The 21,472-nt window shown below is 39.8% G+C and overlaps 1 protein-coding gene across 6 annotated transcripts in view; it reads right to left on the bottom strand.

The window, feature by feature from the left end:
* The window catches only part of LOC137236382 (phospholipase A2 inhibitor), a 400,946-nt gene that overhangs the window by 153,206 nt on the left and 226,268 nt on the right, over window positions 1-21,472 (bottom strand). For all 6 annotated transcript variants that reach the window (XM_067758923.1, XM_067758922.1, XM_067758919.1 and 3 more), the window contains one exon: window positions 13,032-13,134. The gene's annotated coding sequence lies outside the window, so the exon portion shown is untranslated. The remainder of the gene's footprint in view (window positions 1-13,031; window positions 13,135-21,472) is intronic.

Consider the following 21,472-nt stretch of genomic DNA (forward strand, 5'->3'; position numbering starts at 1 on the left):
AAAAGCTACTGATAGTTTATCGATAAGTTATTGATTTACTATCATGAAGTTATTAATAACTTTATCGATAATTCATTAAATAATCGATAACTTTTTTTCGATAGCATTTCGAGGATTCTTTTAGCGAATCCATAACAGTTCCCTAAATTTTTCATAACCTATCGATTAAAAATAATAAATAAATATTTAGAGCTCTCATTGAGCGCTTGTCTCTTCTTTGTCAACTTCATTCAATAGAACTCTTTGCAAAGAGCTTAATAGACATTAAACCGTTAGTGGAATGAGGCTGCGGCCTTCTACAGTCGGATGACCTGTGTGCGAAATAGTCATGAACTGAATGGTTTATTATTATTAAAGTATCAACCATATTCGAAACGGTACATTTTCATGGCCAGGTGCTTATGTTTCCTCATGTCTTGATATGTTTTCACGCAGGGAAGGGCGATCCATTTCGATTCGTTTGACACCAGCACTCTTGGAAGAATTTAGTTCGCATATAACGGATAAAAGAAAATATTGTCATATATTTTGTTTATCAGATGACCGAATTCCCAGCATCGCCGGAAGAAGGTATACCAGGTGTCTTTCTGGAGTCGCGATCCGGAATTTAGATCTGGGGCCTTCAGTATGGTAGCCATTCACTTTTTATTGGAAGCTAATGATCACGCTTGCTATAAATAGGTAGCCGAGTAGTAGTACGGTAGTAGCACAAAATATTTTTAAATTTTTATCTTTTACAGTTGCTAACGAATTCTATTCAAATTCCTAACTTTATAGCTCTCGTTAACAATACACCACTGGGCAATTTGTTGTAGTTTCGTTTACTTGTGGTTGGCCAATATGGCGACAGTGACAATACATATGGTGCGCATATCCGGCAAACGAACACAAAAGACCATAAACTTGGCTAGCTCCTATTTCAAAAAATTGTTCTAACTATTTGGTAGTGTTTCCATAAATTGCATTAGGGTGGTTTTATGTTATTTGTTTTTTTATTTTACTGATCTCAATATAATAATTCTGAAGTTTATCCGAAATGATACCTAAGCAGTAAGAGCATCGATCAGAATGTACGTGTTATGTGTTGCTCTGTGCTTTTGCTAAAATTTAGTGGTAAATGCAAAGATATATCTCATAAATTGCTGTTAAACATAAACTAAAAAGTCAATTATTGAAATTGGATATTTATACGTATAAATTATTGAGACAGTGACTCTTAAAATAAAAAAAATAAAAAAAATAAAAATAAATAAAATTTTAATGATGCCTGAGCTAGAGTGTAAAGATTGCACAGCAAAAATACTGCAAGTGGAAGATATGCTAACATGCAGTGGGGGCTGTGATAATGTTTTTTGTGTGTAGTGTAGCAATTTAAAAAGAGCAGAATTAAAATTTCTAAATGAAAATTTAAATATTAAATGGTATTGTAACCAGTGTAGCTTATCAAACATAAATACAAAATTTATTGAAATAAAACATTCTCTTGAAAAAAGTCACTCAAAAAACTTAAAAAGATCAGATGTTAAAGAAATAGTGGAGGATGCAATAACGAATAAAATGCAAAAAATGAAAAATGACTTTACAGTTAAAATAAATGCAGTAATAGAACAAATATTTAGTGAAAGATGCAAAATATTGAAACAGGAGCTCATAACTGAGATACATAAGAGTCTGAACAGCAGCTGCGCTAAATTAAGTGAAATGCGTGCTGAAAAGAAACAAATAAATGCAAAATCATCATATGCAGAAATGGCAAAAAGAAACGCAAACAAAATAGTTATTAAACCTATAAACAACAACAATACAAAAGAAACTAAAGCGCCAAATACACGACACGAACATTTCCGCGAACATTCCGCAATCTTGTTCGCAGCTTTGGCCATACACCATACGAACTTTTGGCCGAACATTAGTTCTCTTTTATTGTCCATTTTACTTTTCCGCGCACGTCTGTTCCGTTCAGAAATTACTACGATTATGAGCTATTTCGCCATACACGCACGAACAGTTCGCGCAAATGTTCGCCAAAAATTAAAACACCACCATACACGACAGAAAAGGCCGCAGAAACATGACATAACGGGAATGTTCGCGGAAATGTTCGTGTCGTGTATTTGGCGCTTAAGAAAGCACTAAAAAAGTTATCGAACCAACCGAAGGTCTTATCACGACTGTTACTAACATAAATAAAGGTGCGATAATAGTTGAGAGCAAAAACAGTGAAGCAGTAGAAGAAGTACAAAAGAAAGTAAACAAAGAAATAGGTCAAGAATATGCTACGGAAAAATTGAGAGAAACGAAAAAGCGGAGAGCGTTAAAAATAGTGGGGCTCTCAACAAAATTAAATGATATTGAAGATAATAAAGAGTTAAAAATTATTAAGGTTTATGAAGATCGCAATAAAAGAGAAGAAAGCTATAATATTATTATTGAAACAGATTGTGAAACGTATGATAATCTAATTGAGAAGAAGAGAATAAAAATTGAATGGGACAGTTGTAGAGTTTTTGAACATATAAATGTACCTAGATGTTTTAAATGTCTAGGTTTCCAACATAAAGCTAGTGATTGTGCATTTAAACAAACTTTGAATTTAAATGTATCTATTTAAATATATGTAGTATTATTTCTAAAAAAAAGGAACTAGAAAATCTTATTGTGGAGCATAAACCTGCGTTACTCTTGTGCTCGGAAACATGTGCCCCGGGTGATATTAGAGAAGCAGAGTTACATATTAATGCCTATACGGTAATTAGATGTGACTCACATAGCAGACACACAGGAGGTGTCTTAATATATGCTCACAACTCTATGAAATACAACGTTATATATAATAACAGCATTAATAATAACATTTGGTGCATCATAATAAAACTAAAAGAGTGCGATAAAAAATGGCAAATAGGGGGTTTATATCACTCACCTAATACGAGTGATGCTGACTTCTTAAATTATCTAAATGAAATATTGTTGGAAAAAGTTGAGTTAAGTGTGAATTGCTTCGTGGTTGGAGACTATAACATTAACGTTAATAATGCCAACAACACCTATAGCAGGAAATTAACAGATATGTTTAATGATTTGGCAATGAGCCAAAAAATACTCTTCAACACACGTATCACAGATACAACTGAAACAAAAATCGACCTTCTATACTCAAATTCGAATGATGTTATTTGTCAAAACATGGACAAGTATAAAATATCAGATCATGAAACGATAGAAATAAAAATTAATGCATCAGCACCATATAAAATGAGAACAACAAAAACAATTACCTTGTGGGAGCTTTATAATAAAGAAAATCTACTTAACTTGTTGATTCAACCAGTATAGAATCCCAATTAGACATAGTAAACAATGCAATTCTACAATGTATGACAGGATTAACATTTGAAAAGGTAGTGAAAGTAAGACTTATGAATAAGTGGTATGATCATGAACTTACACAATTAAATAAACTTAAATATAATCTTTTAAATGAGTCTAGGAAATCAGGAAATTGGGACAATTATAAAGAAATAAACAAAAGATACAAAAAACTTATCAAAAAGAAAAAGGCGAAATATATGGAAAACAAAATCTTAATTAGTAAAAATAATAGCAAAGAAATGTGGAAAAATCTAAAGCAAACCATAAACCTGAAAAAAGATCATGAAGAAATAAACAAAATTCAAATATTAGATAAGCAAATCGAAGAAAAGATCGAAATTGCGAATGAGCTCAATAACTTTTTCGTAAACACTGTTTTGGAAATAAACCAAAGTATCGAACATTTTGATTTAAATATAACCGTATCTGAGAGCAGTTCGACATTCAAATTTAATAAAGTTGTATCAGATCACATTGTCAAAATAGTTCGGCTATTCAAAAACAAAATTGGTGGCAAAAATCTTTTATCAGAAGGAGTTTTAAAAGATTCAATAGAGTATACAGCTTATTTTTATGCAAAAATTATAAATGAAAGCATGGAAACGGGCATTGTACCACAAAGATGGAAAACGTCGACCATTATACCAGTAAAAAAAATAAAAAATACGTATAAACCTCAGGAAATGCGACCTTTAAATACACTACCATGTGGTGAAAAAATTATGGAAACAGTTATAAAAAATAAGTTAGAAAATTACTTGGAAGACAATAAATTAATAATAAGTGAACAATCGGGAATTAGAAGAAAACACTCATGTGAAACGGCACTGAATATAATGATCTCTAACTGGAAGGAAGATCTAAATAACAAAAAAAAAAACACTGTTTGCGTTTTCCTGGATCTGAAAAGGGCATTCGAAACAGTGAACCGAGACATTTTGCTCCAGAAAATGAAAGTCATGGGAATGCAGGGTAAAGAATTAAAGTCGTTCCAAAATTACTTGACCGGCAGAAAACAAAACGCCATAATCGGTGATGAAGTATCGAACGAAATTTCGGTCCCATTAGGTTACCGCAAGGTTCTGTATTGGCTCCTTTATTATTTTTGATTTATATTAATGATATTGTTAAAGCTGTAAAGTACTGTAACATAAAATTGTTTGCGGATGATACTCTGCTTAGAATAAGTGAAAATAATTTAACAACTGCATTGACAAAAATGCAGTGTGACTTAGATAGTTTATATAAATGGCTATGTGGTAACAGACTTAAACTTAACGTGAGTAAAACAAAATATATGGTTATTAGCCGAGTATTCAGCTCAGGGTGAAAGATGAAATGTTAGAGCAAATAAAATCAATAAAATATATTGGGATTGTAATTGACAACAAACTCAAATTTGATGAACATATTCGATACACTGTAGGAAAGATAGCTAAACAAGTCGGTTTTATGCAAAGAACCTGTAAATTTATAAATAGGGAGTTTAAGAATATTGTATACAAAACATTGATTGAATCTCATTTTAAATATTGCCCATCAGTCTTATTCATTAAAAAAAAAGATAAATAAATAGACTTCAGATATCGCAAAATAGGTGTATGAGATTTGTGTTACGGGAAAAGTCAGATGCGTTGATAAGCGACATGCTAATAAAACTAAAATGGTTAAGTGTCAAACAAATTATTTTTTATTATGCTATGAAAATGATCTTCAATATACGAAAGGGAAATGTACCTGAATACTTAACAAATAATGTTGTATATATTAACGAAACCCATAAATTTAATACCCGTAGAAAAATGATTTTAAACTGCCACTCTATAGAACTGAAGTGGACAAACAAGACCTTTTCCATAAAGCATTTAAAAACTTTAATGAATTGCCTAATGAAATAAAAAATTGTGAAGAAATTTATGTATTTAAAAGCAGGCTATATGAACATTGTAAAACCTTACCTATAAGATAAGTTCTACAATGTGATTTAATAAATATTGTTCAAGCTAGGCTTACGCTATAATAAATAAATAAATAAATAAATAAATAAATAAAATGCTCGGAGGAGATGCTGCAGTTCTTCTTAATTGCATTCGATATAGTTTCGAAGTGAATTAAGTAATAACCCCGAAGAGGTGCTGTACCAATCCTTAAATGGTTTCGAAATAGTTACCAAGCGATTCGTAAAATAGTCCCGAAGTGATATAGTAAGAGTCGTGAAATCGTTCAAGGCTTGTTCCGAAAATAAGTACGAAGTGATATTGAAATTACAGGAAACCAGAAATGGTTTTAAAATAGTCTCGAAACTATCCTGAAGTTCTCCGCACGTGATCCCTAACAAAATCCTGCATCGATTATGAAATTTTTCCTAAGATAATCTGAGGAGATACTGAAACTGTTCCTAATTGGTTTCGATATAGTTTCGAAACGAATCCAAAAATAGTCCCGAAGTGATTTATTAATAGTCCTAATACTGTTTGCAACTAGTCTTGAAATCGTTTCAAATTTGTTCCGAATAAGTTCGAAGTGATCTTGAAATGACAGGAAAACCGAAGTGATTACGATTATCCTTAATATCCTTAATATAATCCCATAGCGATATTGAAATCATTCCAGATTTGTTCTAGGTGATCTTGAGATGACGGAAAACCATAAATGGTTTCGAAATCATCCTGAAATTCTCCCAAAATGATGCGTAAAACATCCCCGAAGTGAACCTGGAATTGTTCCAAATCGGCCCTCATATATCCTCGAAATGTTTCTGAAAGTAATCCTGAAGTTGCCCAAAAATTGCAACGAACTAGATTCGGAATGCTCCTCAAAATAGTTCTAAAGTGTTCTAAAGGAATCCCGAAATGTTCACAGAACAGTCCCAAAAAGGTCTAAGATACAAATCTATACTTTTTACAATTTGATCGAAGACCATAAAACCGCATTTTCGTACATTTATCGAAATGCTATGAAGTTTCGCTTTTATTCTTACTTACTTAATTGGCGTTTAACTGTTTAAACGATTATGGCCATCCAACAAGGCGCGCCAGTCGCTTTTTCTCTCTGTCAACTGGCGCCAATTGGTCACAACAAGGGAATTTAAATCGTTTTCTACCAGGTCCTTCCAGTGGAGTGAGGGCAGCCCTCTTCCTCTGCTTCCAGAGGCGGGTTATGATAGAAACACTTTCTTAGCCGGAGCGTCATCTTCCATTCGCATAAATAGGCCTAGCTAGCGCAGCCGCCGCGTTTTAGTTCGCTGGACTATGTTGATGTCTGCGTAAAGCTCGTACAGCTCACCGTTAAATCTTCTTCGGTACTCGCAACGCGTAGAGGTCCATAAATCTTTCGAAGAACTTTTCTCTCGAACACTCCCAGAGCCGCTTCATCTGATGTTGTCATGGCACCATATAGCAGGACGGGTACGATAAGTGAGTTGTAGAGTTTGATTTTTGTTTGCCGAGAGAGGAATTTACTTTTGCCTACCTAGTCCAAAGTAGCATTTATTGGCAAGAATGATTCTTCGCTGAATTTCAGAGCTACCAACAGTAGCGTGGTTGTCAAAGCGCATATGCGCTGACTCTTTGCCCGATGACAGCAGGTACTTCGTTTTGTCCTCATTCACCATCAAACACATCTTTACCGCTTCTTTTTCCAGCTTGGAGTAAGCAGAACTAACGGCGGGTGTTTAGGCCGATGACGTTAATGTCATCAGCATTTGCCAGCATGTGTACGCTTTTATAGAATATTATCCCAGAGCGGTTAAGTTCTGCAGCTAGTATAATTTTTTCTAGCATCAAATTAAAGAAATCGCACGATATGGGGTCACCCTGTCTGAAACCTCGCTTAGTTTCGAATGGCTCGGAGAGGTCCTTCCCAATTCTGACTGAGCTGATGGTGTTGCTTAACGTCATCTTGCACAGCCGCTTTTATTTACTCCCAATATTAATACCCTTTTTTACAGCCGACTGTTCAAATATACAATTTCTAGCTGGCGTTTATGAACTTCCAAAAATTATTATTTTTTTTTTCAGCCACTCTAATGCGTATAAATATAGTTTTGTGCAAGTTCTATGCATATACAAAAATAACATTTGAAGTCATCGTACATACATACATGTATACATTTTAAAACAAAGCAAAGAAAATGAAGCGAATGAGGAAAAGAAAAATGTTGGCAAAGTTTTAAATTTCGAGGTTGCCACTCTACCTTGGCCCTTAGCTGCCAACAGTCAAGTCTTGACGATCACTTTCCATGCCTGCTGTTGCCATTGTGATTTGTTGTTCTTCTTGCAGTTAGCAGTAGCAAGGCTGGTATGAAACTTTTCAACTCAATGCATTTTGCAAGGTTTTTATTGTTGTACTAATGACTTTGTTAAGAGAAATTTGCACAAATTTGTGTTCAGGTGCTACAAGCACAAACTAATTTTAGAATTTTATATATTTGGAACTTTGCGACAAAGCCATTTTGATTTATTTTAGAAGAAAAGCAAACACCCGAAGGAGTTGAGTTAAGACATCATAGCCCTTCACCTTTCGTCAATTAATAATTTTTGCTATCTCTAATAAGGACCTAAATCAGCTTCCAGTCCAGCGGAGGAGCTTGGAGTGGTGGTGCAGAAATTTGTTACACTGACACAAATCCATTTTCTTCTGCTTCTGGAAGCAAATGCTTCAACATGGTACGGTTGAGATCAAGATGGTCTAGCATCGGCTAAGATACTGATAAGATAAAGATATAGAGCTGAAGCTGTTTATGGAATCCGCGGTCGCGGAATGCCGTCTCCTCTTACTTAGACATGCCAAGTTTAAGTTTATAGATACTTCACTCATATTTATTAGTCCGCAACTCGACTCGTTTTGGAGCTGGTACCACTGCATTTTTAATTCAATCCAGACCATCCTCGTTCCTGTAAAAAAAAACGTTGGCACAGCTCTCGATCTATAATACTGCAACGTAATATGTCTATTGTAAAGGCGCTCACACAGCCCTCAATTAGGCTGTTAAAGTGCTAGAAGGATCAATCAAATGCAAAGAGTTCATTTTAGGGATCTTGCTCGACATCAATGCTGCTTTCAGTAATGTCCTTGCGACTGCTATCGAGAGTGTTTTCACAGGGTTGGCGGTAGAATTGTCTCTGCTCCCATTTATCATCAGATTTTGGACAGTGTGATTATCACAGCGGAGTGCGGAGGTTCAGTAACCCAGAGAAGGGTACGACGTAGGGCGTGTTATCTTCCCATTTCTCTGCATGATAATCATAAATGAGTTAGTCAAAGATCTTCTTTGTAGAGGCTGCCTAGTGGTGGCCTATGTTGATGACCTACCACTTCTTCTCAATGGCATATATCAGGACATCTTTAGGGACTTTTTAGAACCATACTTGGTGGTCGGTGTCCTGCAGACCTGCTGTAACCTCCAATAAAACTGAGCTAGCGTATTTACTAGGAGGTAAAATATTCCTTTTTTCAGATCACTCACCCCTGGCGCAGTGTCACTGACACTGTTTAACATGGTTGAGTACCTCGGCATTAGACTTGACATCAAGCTGTCATGGATGTTTAATATAGAGAACAAAGCTAGAAAAGCCTCAGTCGGTTTGTACTGCTGCCGTGAAGCCATTGGTAAACCGATCCTCCTCTATGGGGTGTTAGTATTGTGGAACGCACTGAGCACTGTATTCAATTGAAAAAGGCTAGAAACCGTGCAACGAAAAGCCCTGATTAGAAGCAGTGAGGCCATTTGTCCAACACTTACACTGGAATTGAACCCGATGTTAAATATACACCCTGCGGACATTTTTGGAAGGGCAGCCACAGTCCGTGCTATAGTCAGACTTCGAGGCGTAGCATAACCAAGCATACTTAATAGTTTCGACTTCATCCCTATCAAGACAGATTTCCAAGAGTGCCAAGATCTGCCTGGGCTGTTAACTTCACAACTCATATACACTCGATGAAGGAGTGGGGTGAGTAGCACACTAAAGGCAGCGCTCTGGTGAATTTGTTTATCGATAGGACGAAGCTGAATTTGAGGGTCGGCGGGGGCGTATTCTATCAGGAACTTGAAGTCAGCCAAAAGTTTAGGCTGCCTGATCCCTGTAGTGTCTTCCAAGTGCAAGTCGGCGCATTAATGTTGTGGTGGTCTAGCTTCTTTTAAATAAAGATTATTTATGTGCTAGGGAATAGCGACATACCTCGCAAATGTCACCCGGATTACTAAGATCAATCTGACATGTGTGAACTGGAGGTGAATGCCAGAAGGAACTTCGGGTCACCACTCGCCATTTCCAGTCTATTTCTAGAAAGGTGGGCCCCTTGGTATCCAAGCAAGTGCTGGCCTGACGCTGGGTGTCGAAATCCTTCTGGCAGTTTTTTGAAAAAAAAAAAACGCTCACCAGTATTAGGGATCACTATGCCCTATTTTACAATGGTAACGGGAGCGTTGACGGGGTGCTGCCCCATAGGAATATATGTGGTATGGCTCAGTAATATTGGAAAAACCTAACTGTGTTACCTGCATGGAACATGACAAAGTGAAGTGATCAAATCACTTCATGCTTAACTATCCAGCTTTTGCAAGGAAGTGGCGTAAATGTATCGGTATTGTATGTATACGACTCCGCTGCTGGACCAATTTTTGCTTAGTTAAAATAGGTAAAGAGGTTGCTTTACCCTTGTGGGTGCTCCAAGGAACAACTTTATTGCTAACTTTCCAATAAAGAAGACCGCATTATTCCGAAGAGAGTGTTTTATTGGCCACTTTTGCGGAGAAGAGATTGTATAGTTTCGCTAAGTACGCTTTATTATCAACTTCCCCAAGAGTGAACTTAAACTTTTTGGTCCACATATATGACCAAACTTTTTTTGGTTTTAAATGCAGACCTCGCAATGTTTAAGACGAAGGGAGCCTATATAACTGGTTTCGAATTGAAACATTTTGGTTTACATTTTACTCCAGACAATTTTCATTTTTCACATTTTCCACTAAAATTTAGACCCAAATATATTAAAAATTGGGCTTGTCCTCTTACAGTTTATAAAATAATCCAAAAAAGTTTAAAAACGTGGTACGGAAAAAATCTTTTGGTTTCAATTTTAAACTTGTAAAGTGGGTTTCGTCGAAGGCTGGGGTAGCACTCAGCCAATCCAGCGTCGAAAAAGGACACCTATTTCCTTTTAAAATGAACACACGTCGATTTGTTGTTGGTATTTTGGTAAAACACACACACACACCGTTGCAGAGAGGTAGACCTGGCCGAGGGATGGAAGGTGGACTGTAACCGAAGGCTAGTGAGTCGGTGGATGGATTTCCGGAGGTCGGTGGAATCGACGCACGTCACAAGTGGGCAGCTGTTGGATTGCAGCGGGCCGGTGGATACCGTTGGTGGATCGGTTTCCAAGCAACCGAAGATTGGTGAAACCGATACACGTCGTTGGTTGAAAATTTGTTGGATTCCGACGGATCGGTGAATACGGAGGGGAATCGTTGGATCGATTTCCAAGCAACCGAAGGTCGGTGAAACCGATACAAGTCCCTGGTTGACAAGTTGGTGGATTACGGTGGATCGGTGAATACGGCTGGTGTATTCCGGTGAGTCGGTGGACACGGCAGGTGGATCGTTGGATCGATTTCCAAGCAACCGAAGGTTGGTCAAACCGATAAAAGTCCCTGGTTGACAAGTTGGTGGATTACGGCGGGTCGGTGAATACGGCTGGTGTATTCCGGTGAATCGGTGGACACGGCAGGTGGAGCGTAGGATCTATTTCCAAGCAACCGAAGGTTGGTGAAACCGATACAAGTCCCTGGTTGACAAGTTGGCGGATTACGGCGGGTCGGTGAATACGGCTGGTGTTTTCCGGTGAGTCGGTGGACACGGCAGGTGGATCGAAGTTAAGTGTTTTTAAAGGTAATAATAAAATATTATATCGGCACTAAACTTTGCTAGGTTTTAAAAAATAAACTCGAATTTGTGAACGTGAATAGATTGGTATTGAAAATGAGCGATATCGGACGATAACCACGCCCACTTTTTCGATATCGAAAATTTAGAAAAATGGGAAAAATGAGATAATTCTAAAAGGAATACCGCTAAGCTAATGAAATTTGGTAAGTGAATTGGTTTTCTGACGCAATACATAAGTTCCAAAAAAATTTGCGATATGGGCGTGGCACCACCGACATTTAGAAGAAGAAAATTTGGAAGTTTAAAAGCCGTTAAAGATATTACATTGAAATTTGGCAGAGAGACTATCCTAACCAACTTCTATAGACTGAGTGAAGATAATCAAAATCGCTTAAAGACCACGCCCACTTTTCCTATAGGCTTAAGCTTAACAAAGTTTGCAATAACTCTATGGTATCTAACTACATTTGACTAATATTCTACCTCAGTAGTGGTATGGTTGAGCTAAGAACAAAACTTAGAGAAATTTTGAGAATGGGCGTGACTCGTCTCTTTTTTGTTACTCTTTCGAAAATACATTTAATGCCATAAGTTGAACGAAAATCACCCAATCTGAACGATATTTGGCATAAACATTTTTTTTATAGCTGCAACTGTTAAACTGCATTTTTACCCGCTCAAATTCATTAGTGGCAGCCTCTGTATCCTTCTTGCTTCTTTTGAAAGAAAATGAGTTCAGAATAGAACCATATTTGTATTATTGCTCAGCATTATAACACTATTAACCACAAAAAGCAAATAACAACAGCAGTTCAGGTGCACAGCTGAGTATGAAATGTTCAATTTCACCTGAACTTAGACTCCCTTACTTGTTAATACTGTCTTTATTTTTCCGACAGCGTTTGAGCACTAAATGGAAAGGTATGAATACGAAAGTTTATTTATGCCTTTTAATTTGAAGAATATTTATTTATAACAAACAACATCTGTACCTACTTACATACGGACAAAAGCAAGTTGTGCTTATGCTTTTCTTGTTGATGTTTTTATAATTCGTTTTGCATTCTTTTATGTGTTACATCTCAGCTTTATTTATGACATTTATTGTTATAAGAAGTTATAAATGGCCTTCCTTTGTTCTGACATTTTGATATCAATTTCATACAGAATTGCACTGTGTATTGTAAATATGATATTACATACATTAATGCATGCACAATATAATATATATATATGTATATATATATATATTATATAAAATGTATATGCAGACTCCAGCTGTTTTATAAAAAACATAAATATATACAAGTATCACTTGGAATTTAATCGTAGATAAGTGAAATGTGATTATCACATAAGACAAGGTTGACAGGCAATGCCATTTGTTAGTCATCTAAGTGTCGAGTAGGGTTTCCTTTGAGAAAAACATTGAAGGTAAGCAAAACAATGTGGCAGGTGTTCCTGCATATTTCACACATAATTCTTCTTGAAGAAAGCAATAACTTTCAGTTGATGATGACTTTACATTTACATGAAACAATTTCGTGAGAAAGGTCATACCTTATAGGAGGGAGGCTAGGTAAGGTTGAAATGGTCGATCAATAAAGAACTCACATATACTAAATGTGTCCATTGTGTTACCCCAATTCGTTTGACCATCTAACGGAAACCTCCATCTCAGTACCAAGCAACTCTACGTCCCTACTTGAATTTACACTTCCGATTGTGTTTTGCTGGCATCTTTACATATACATATTTTACACTTACCAAAAGAAATGATGAAGTTATTTTTATAAGGTATTCCTGCTAAAAGAAATCATCAATGCCTCTCAGCGAATATCTCAATTCGATAACACCACCAAATGTCAAACTGAAATGAAAGAAAATGACATTTTATAAAAGGAGCTGCAAAAAATTATAAAGTTTGTTTCGTAAGACGTAAAGTTTTCTATCCACTAAAAGTATATTTCATTCGAAAATGGAAAATTTAGCTAAACCCTTTTATTGATATATAGGCTTAAGAAGACTTGGATTAATTACCGTTCTCGTTTGACGCTAACTCTTCATCATAACAAACTAAGCAATAATCGAAGGGCGAGTTGAGGAGTAAAGAACATTCCCGTGTTGTTGTTGTAGCATTGCTCGCCCCACCTAAAAGCCGCGACCGATCACAAATTGTCATCAATATCCTCTAACGGGAGTCCAAGGAAACTTGCTGTTTCAACAGGGGTGGACCATAAGGAAAGGGGTGTTAGAGGCGTTGGTTCCACATTAGAATTGAAGAGATGGTTGGTGTCATGTGGGGACACATTGCAAGCGGGGCATACATTTTGTATGTCGGGGTTGACTCTGTATAGGTAAGAGTTTAACCTGTTACAGTATCCAGAACGAAGTTGAGCAAGAGTGACACGCGTTTCCCTGGGGAGTATGCGTTCCTCTTCTGCGAGTTTTGGATAATTTTCTTTAAGTACTGGATTCACCGGGCAATTCCCGGCATAAAGGTCCGACGCCTGTTTATGGAGTTCACCAAGGAGCTGCTTGTGTTTTTTCACTTCATACTGCTGGGTTCTCAGGTGCCGTATTTCCTCAAAATGCTTACGGAGATGACTCCTTAAGCCCCTAGGCGGTGCTGGTTCATCAATCAGATGTCTGTTGGGATGCCCAGGTTTCTGGGTATTCAACAGGAACTGTTTGGTCAGCATCTCATTTCTCTCCCTGATGGGGAGTATTCTCGCCTCGTTATGCAGATGGTGTTCTGGGGACATAAGAAGACAGCCCGTGGCGATTCTGAGAGCAGTATTTTGGCAGGCCTGTAGTTTCTTCCAGTGGGTGATTTTTAGGCTTGGCGACCATATGGGTGACGCGTAGCACGTAATCGGCTGGCTAATTGCTTTGTATGTAGTCATGAGCGTTTCTTTATGTTTTCCCCAGGTACTGCCAGCAGGGATTTGAGGATTTTGTTACGGCTCTGAATTCTCGGAACAATTGCGGCTGCGTGCTCACCAAAATGTAGATCCTGATCAAACGTCACACCCAAGATTTTGGGGTGTAGGACAGTCGGTAGCGTAGTGCCATCGACGTGGATGTTCAAAATGGTCGACATTTGGGACGTCCATGTTGTAAATAAGGTCGCGGAAGATTTAGTTGGTGATAATGCCAGGTTTCGCGAGGCGAAAAAACTGTAGAGATCAGGGAGGTAGCCGTTTATTTTATTGCATAGCGCATCGATCTTTGGGCCTGGGCCTGTGGCCATTATTGTGCTGTCATCGGCGTAGGAAACGATTGTGACTCCTTCCGGTGGTGAAGGAAGCTTAGATATGTAGAAATTAAACAAAAGTGGGGATAGGACACCACCCTGTGGCACCCCTTGTTCAATTCTCCTTGGTTTTGATGTTTCGTTTCTAAATTGCACCGATGCCTGCCGACCACACAGATAATTTGCGGTCCACCTTTTAAGACATGGGGGAAGGGTAGACCCTTCCAGGTCTTGCAGTAACGAGCCATGGTTGACCGTATCAAAAGCTTTTGATAGGTCTAGCGCTACGAGGTGGGGGTATTGATTTAAACCGCAATTTATCTGGGTGCTAATGGCATTTAGCGCGGTGGTAGTGCTAAGGAGTTTTCTGACGCCATGGTGATGAGGGGCTAGCTGCAAATTTGCTTGGAAATAAGGGAGCAAAATGGCTTCAAGCGTATTTGCCACTGGCGATAGGAGAGATATCGGACGATACGACTCACCTATGTTAGCTGGTTTCCCAGGCTTTAGTAGAGGGACCAGCTTGGCCATTTTCCATTTCTCGGGTATGACAAAGGTGAAAAGAGACAAGTTGAAGACATGCGCTAAATATTTGAAACCCTCTTTCCCTAGGCTTTTAAGCATCGGCATGGCTATGCCGTCTGGGCCCACTGCTTTGGATGGTTTAGCACGACCAATGGCGTCCTCAACCTCTTTAGCGGTGATGGTGATTGGTGACGCGCTGAATTTGTGTTTATGTGCGTGTCTATTGGCTCTCCGTCTATCTTTGTCGACCGTAGGATGCATTATATATTGTCGGCAGAAAGCGCTCGCGCATTTTTTCGCGTCCGACAGCACTTCGTCGCCAAAGGTGATGGAAACTTTGTCTTTGTGCCTAGTCAGATTCGATAGGGACTTTACGGTGGACCAAAGTTTACCCACACCGGTAGACAGGTTACAACCTTTTAGGTGCTCCTCCCATTAAGCCCGCTTGTGTTCATCAACAAGCAATCTGATGCGTTGGTTTATATCCCTTATTTGGGGGTCGCCTGGATCAAGCTGTCTTATAAGGCCACGTTCTCTCGCTAAGTTTGCGGCCTCCGCCGGGAAGTGGAGCCGGATGTCGGGAATTCTCCCGGCGGGAATGAAATGTGCCGAGGCGGATTCAATGACCTTACGGAAGGCACGCTCCCCTTGGCGGGCATCAGTCGGGATAGGGAGGGCAGCAAAGCGGTTGTCTGTAAAGGATTTATATTCTTCCCACTTTCCTGTTTTGAAGTTTATGAAAGTGCGTTTTTCAGTGACGATGAAGTCGGCGGTACGCTCGAGCGAAATGAGTATGGGCAGGTGGTCGGCTGCCAGTTGACGCAGTTTACGAGTTCTGCGCTCACGATTGAGATATCTGGCGAGCTGTGACAGCTTCCTACCATACGTGTGGGGGCGTCTCCGTTTATTGTGCAGAACGTCGTTCCTTCTATTTGATCCGCCAACATCTCACCCCTACTGTCCGACCGCAAATTTGAATGCCATAGATCATGATGGGCATTGAAATCGCCTAAGATAATGCGATTGTTGCCAGTGAGTAAGGCCCTGATATTAGAGCGGTATCCACTGGGGCAACAGGTGGCAGGAGGGATGTAGATGTTGATGATTTCTAGGTTTGCATCGCCTGCCCAAACAGATAGGCCTTGACGTTCTAGGACATTGTCCCTGCCGTCGATGCCAGAATCAAATATATAATATTGTAACGAATTTACGTGCAAATCCTCCTATTTGCCCCTTTGCTAGGTTCGGATCGCTAAACTGTTGAATAAATAACTCCAATATTGAATAATGGAAAAATGGCCTTTATTAAAATACTTCACAATAACACTCAAACTGTGTAACGAATAGCTTGCTTAATAACCACACTGATTGATAGCTCAATGAAACTCTACTATTCAAAATAATACTGCTATTGCTCGCTAGATATCATCTTAATCGCAACTGCTTGACAACTCAAATCAAACTGAATTACTTCTTACTCGCCTGCCCCGCTTTTATAGTTTATGCTGCATACTTCTAGGCTCTTCGATTTCCAGAACTTACTAGTTAGTTTCGGCTACAAAATCGCCAGCCACAACTACGTGCACAAATTATTGCCCTCTCTTGTGACAACTCAGATAAGATATATGCTTGTGTTTGTGCATTGCCGCTCCGCTGCCCGTATACGTACATATGTGTAGACGCAATTATTTATTCGTTTATGTAGATACATAATGATTGAATTATTGATGTGAATGTTTGTAGTTTACAGTCTCTCGAGTACACATAGGCGTATAAGTAAATGCATCTGCGTGTGACATCTCTTTCGGCTGCCTAATACATTTTTCACACAGAAACTTAATGATCTCATTTCACCTGCTAATGAAATCGTAAATTTTTTGCTTTCACACAGAAGTAGATGCTCGATAAGTATGAAGGATGAGACAGACAATCATGGCGGAACGATACAAGGTGGGATTACTTGTAAATTCGATGGACAAATGTCAAAATCGTACTGCGCCGGTAGTTGACGTATCAAATCAAATAAAAAAGGTTATAATCAGCTGTTCGATGCGGCCACCTTGTATCGGTACGCCATGCAGACAATGATATTTGCTTTGACAAATGACATTTTTAAGAACTGAACACACCAAAAACTAAGAAGCGGAGACGGAAGCGGAACGCTGCCAACAGAGTTGCATTGTGCTTTTGACTTCATTAGGCATTCGATTAGCTACTAATGAAATAATAATAGATTCGACTTTTGTAGGGAAGATTGAGCTCAATAAGCGTCTTAATGTAGAAAATTGCCTTTATTATTCAATAAGCCGTCTGTGTGAAAATAGTATTATATATGTGTATACATGATTTGATTATTGACGTAAATACTGCTTGGCATGGCCTTAGCATCGCCTTAGTGATGGTATAGCTTAGTGATGCTAATATCCGTGACACTGCCCTCCACCTAAGTCTGATCGTCCCTATCAGACAAATCTCTCGATCTAAACGCTGCTAATCTCTCCAAATGAACCACCCTTCTATTTCGTGGTTTCCCAATTGTTTGCATGCGGTAGATGGCATCACTGATCATTTTTACAACTTTGTACGGGCCTTCCCAACTGCACCAAACTTTGGAAGGAACACCTTTCCGCCGGCGAGGGTTGTACAACAGTACCAAATCTCCCTCCAAGAAACCCTCCGAATTATTCTTGTTGTCGTACCTGTATTTCATCTTACTACTCCTTATCCTGGATCGTTCCCTCGCACTCTGTTGCTCGGCCAATGAAGAACTACTTCGCAGAGCTTGCGCTGGACGGATTTGCTTTGCATAATCAGTATCGTTCCGACGCTTCACAACAGTAGTGTTCCTTGGCTTGAAACCACCCTTGCATTCTTTCTTCGTTTTAGTACGTCCGTTAGGGTTTTTCAATGCCAGTGCTTCTCTCACAGGTACCTTCGGTTTTGATTTGTTTTGCCCATTTGTTCCATCAACTTTTACCTTTGAATTTCGTGGCCTTCGTCGAGTCTTCTCCACCAGTACCCGATTACTGCTAAACCCTTTTTCCAAACTAAAGTTAAGTGGCACATCTTGGTTCTCATGACGCATTTCCCTTCTCTTCATATCGATCTTGATGTCATGGTCAACCAAGAAATCCACTCCCAATATAACTTCATCAACAATCTCCGCCACAACAAATTTGTGTAGAACCATGACCTTCCCAATCAATATTTCACATATCACTTCTCCCTGAACTTGGTTATACTCGCCAGTGACCGTACGCAACTTTGCTCCAGGTAACGGTTTTACTCTCCTGTTGACCAAGTCAGATCGCATCAAGGAATGAGATGCGCTCGTATCTACAGTCAGTACACGTTCTTTATCATCCACATTCCCTCTGACGGTAAGACTGCTTGATTTCCTTCCAATTTGCGACACAGATATCACAGGACATTCAATAGCCGGGGCAAGTTTTCGTTCTTTATATCCGACACGCTCTTGCTCCTTTCCGCCAGCTTTGCGTTTATGGCCACCCACATTGTTGGAACTATTAGGACCAAGATCGCAATGACGTGCAATGTGATCTGGGTTGCCGCACTTGAAACATTTAATAACTCCGGCATTCTTCTGTTGAGATCCCTTCAGTGCTTCCAAAATTGTGTCTACCCACTCTGGCCTTTCCACTTCCACACGATGAGCTTTGTATGCTGGTTTACTCAATAGTGAGGCCGTTTCATGAGTCAATGCATGTGATACCGTTTCAGCAAATGTCAGCTTTGGGTTTGCGTATGTAGCTCGCTTCGTTTCCACGTCCCGTATGCCATTTATGAAACTCTGGATTTTTACCCTTTCAGTGTATTCCACGGGTGCGTCCGCATTTGCAAGATGAGCCAATATTTCAATATCTGAAGCAAACTCCTGCAATGTCTCATTTGCTTTTTGGTAGCGGTTTTGCAACTCAATTTGGAATATCTGTTTTCTATGCTCGCTTCCATAACGTCGTTCTACAGCATCCATCAATGCTTCATAATTGTTCCGCTCTCCTTCGGGAATCGTCTGTAGGATTTCCGCTGCTGGCCCCTTCAATGCCACGAACAGTGCAGCAACTTTATCTTCCGCATTCCAGTTGTTCACTGCTGCAGTCTTCTCAAACTGTAGCTTGAAGACCTGGAAAGGAACAGAACCGTCAAATGATGGTGTTTTTACCTTTGGATTGCTTGCTGAAACAGCTGGGCGGTTTAGTTGTAACTGCTCCATACGACCTTTTAACGCTTCTATTTCGGCATCAATTTTGTCCTCGAGTTGTAAAATTTTTGCATCCTGCTCTTCCAGTTTCACAAAGAGCTGCGATGATACCTGTTCCGAAATTTGTGCCGACATTTCAGATATACGTGCCTCTTGCGCTTCCAGTTGAAATGCCAAATATGTCTTCTGTTCCTCCAATTGTGATGTTATACGGGTTTCCTGCGATTCCAGTTGGGATACCATATACGTCTTCTGTTCTTCAAGTTGTGAAGAAATTTGTGTTTCCTGTGCTTCAATCTTCGATTTTATTCGTGTCTCTTGGGATTCCATCTGTGATGACATATACGTTTTCTGTTCTTCTAGTTGAGATGCCAGTTGAGATGTTATATCTGTCTTTTGCGATTCCAGTTGAGAAGCCACTGTCGATGTTTGAGCAGATATTGCAGCCAAAATCATGTTCAGGTCTGTGTTCGCCATTGTCTGCGGTGTTTCTTCCATTTTTGTTATTTCCTCGCCATCAAGATGAAAGTCATACTCTTCCACATCAATTCCTTCATCTTCCATTGCCTCTCGTAGCCGTGCCTGAAGTTCAAGTTTAAGGCCGCTTGTATTCAAACCACGGCTCCCCAACTCCTTCTTTAGTTGCTGGATCTTCAATTCACTGAACTTTGCCATGTCCTTGTTGTCTCTGGAATTTTTAGGTAAATACTGATTGGCATGGCCTTAGCATCGCCTTAGTGATGGTATAGCTTAGTGATGCTAATATCCGTGACAATATTGCACAGAGTGGTGTATGATAAACGCCAGACCGCCTCCAGTTCCGCTCTCGCGGTCTTTCCTGTGGACATTATACCCAGAGCAGGTATGCAATGCAGATCTTGCTGTGAGTTTAGTCTCTTGAATCGCAGCAATGCGGATGTTGTGCCGCTTCATGAAATCGACTATCTCCGTAATCTTCCCAGTTAGTCCATTAGAGTTTAACTGCAGAATTCTGAAGTGCATAAGGGGAGACGCCGCCACTCTGGGGGTAAGTGACGGGTGACTACGCCTGGGTTGTGGAAGGCCAGGACGCAATTGCTGTTGTGGCCCTGGGACTGGGCGTCCTCTGGCAAGCATTGGGGTACCGGGATGATTTGGGTTTGCGACCTGGCAACATGGCGCGATGAAACCCGTCGGGGGGTTGCCGTCGCGGAGACCAGAACATCTAGGAAAGTGGCACCACCCAAGGCAGGAGCTGCATTGGGCGGATGTCGCAAACCTATATATTCTGTGCTGGCAGACAGTGCAAACGGAGGAAGAGACTAAGAGTCTGTTTCCCTGACCTGCACGATTGCTGCCGGAATAGAGGGGCGGAGAAGACGGGGGCAGGGACTGATGCTCAGCATTGCTACCAACTCTACTACGAAGGTAGTAGTTATAAGTGGTATCAGCTGTTTGAGTTGTTGGCGCCATGGGGCGCGAGCAGCAGCGGGGCTGCTGGAAGGTAGTGGGGGCGCTTAGGCGTAGACTACGGGACGCCCTTGGGCGTGAACAGCAAGGAGCCACAAAAGATTTATAAAAGTTACGTGGAATTTGGGTTTTGGGATCAAGCCCAGAACAACCTGTCCGATGCAACCATCCCTTGCACGAGACACACTGAACAGAGTATGACCATCCTAAAAAGATTCTTTTCCGGCAGATGCAGCAAAACCATTTCTCAGGACCGGGGTCAGGAGACGGACCCGGATTGGATTCGATGCCTTACCGGAGTAAGAGAATATGGAGCAGTCCTGTTTCAAGGAGCTGCTGGGAGGATGACAATTTGTGGGAGGGACGAAACAAATTAAATGGGGTCACACTGAAATGACAGTCCTTGGTCGGGAAAAATCCCGAGCCGCTCCGGTACATAGAACCGACTACCTTGGGAAGCGAAACATTCCCGTAGTAAGGCATGACTACCATAAGATACTACTAAAACCTAGCCATAGACCAAAAGGTTCGAGGAGTAAAAAATCGCTCCCGCGGTCGTCAGTAGAGTTTTAGTAATTTCTGGTAGCGTGGCGTACCGTACTCATATCTGTCCACATACGCAACACTCCCCTAACCATCGGAGAGATTTTTGCAGGTAAAACAACAAATAATATGAGGTCCTGTCTTAATTAAGTTCAATTAATGTTAGGCTAGTTAGGTTACGTTATGATGATAACATATCAGAGAGTCGCAGTT

This window comes from Eurosta solidaginis, chromosome 1, assembly GCF_040869045.1.
Source record: "Eurosta solidaginis isolate ZX-2024a chromosome 1, ASM4086904v1, whole genome shotgun sequence".
Classification (NCBI taxonomy): domain Eukaryota; kingdom Metazoa; phylum Arthropoda; class Insecta; order Diptera; family Tephritidae; genus Eurosta; species Eurosta solidaginis.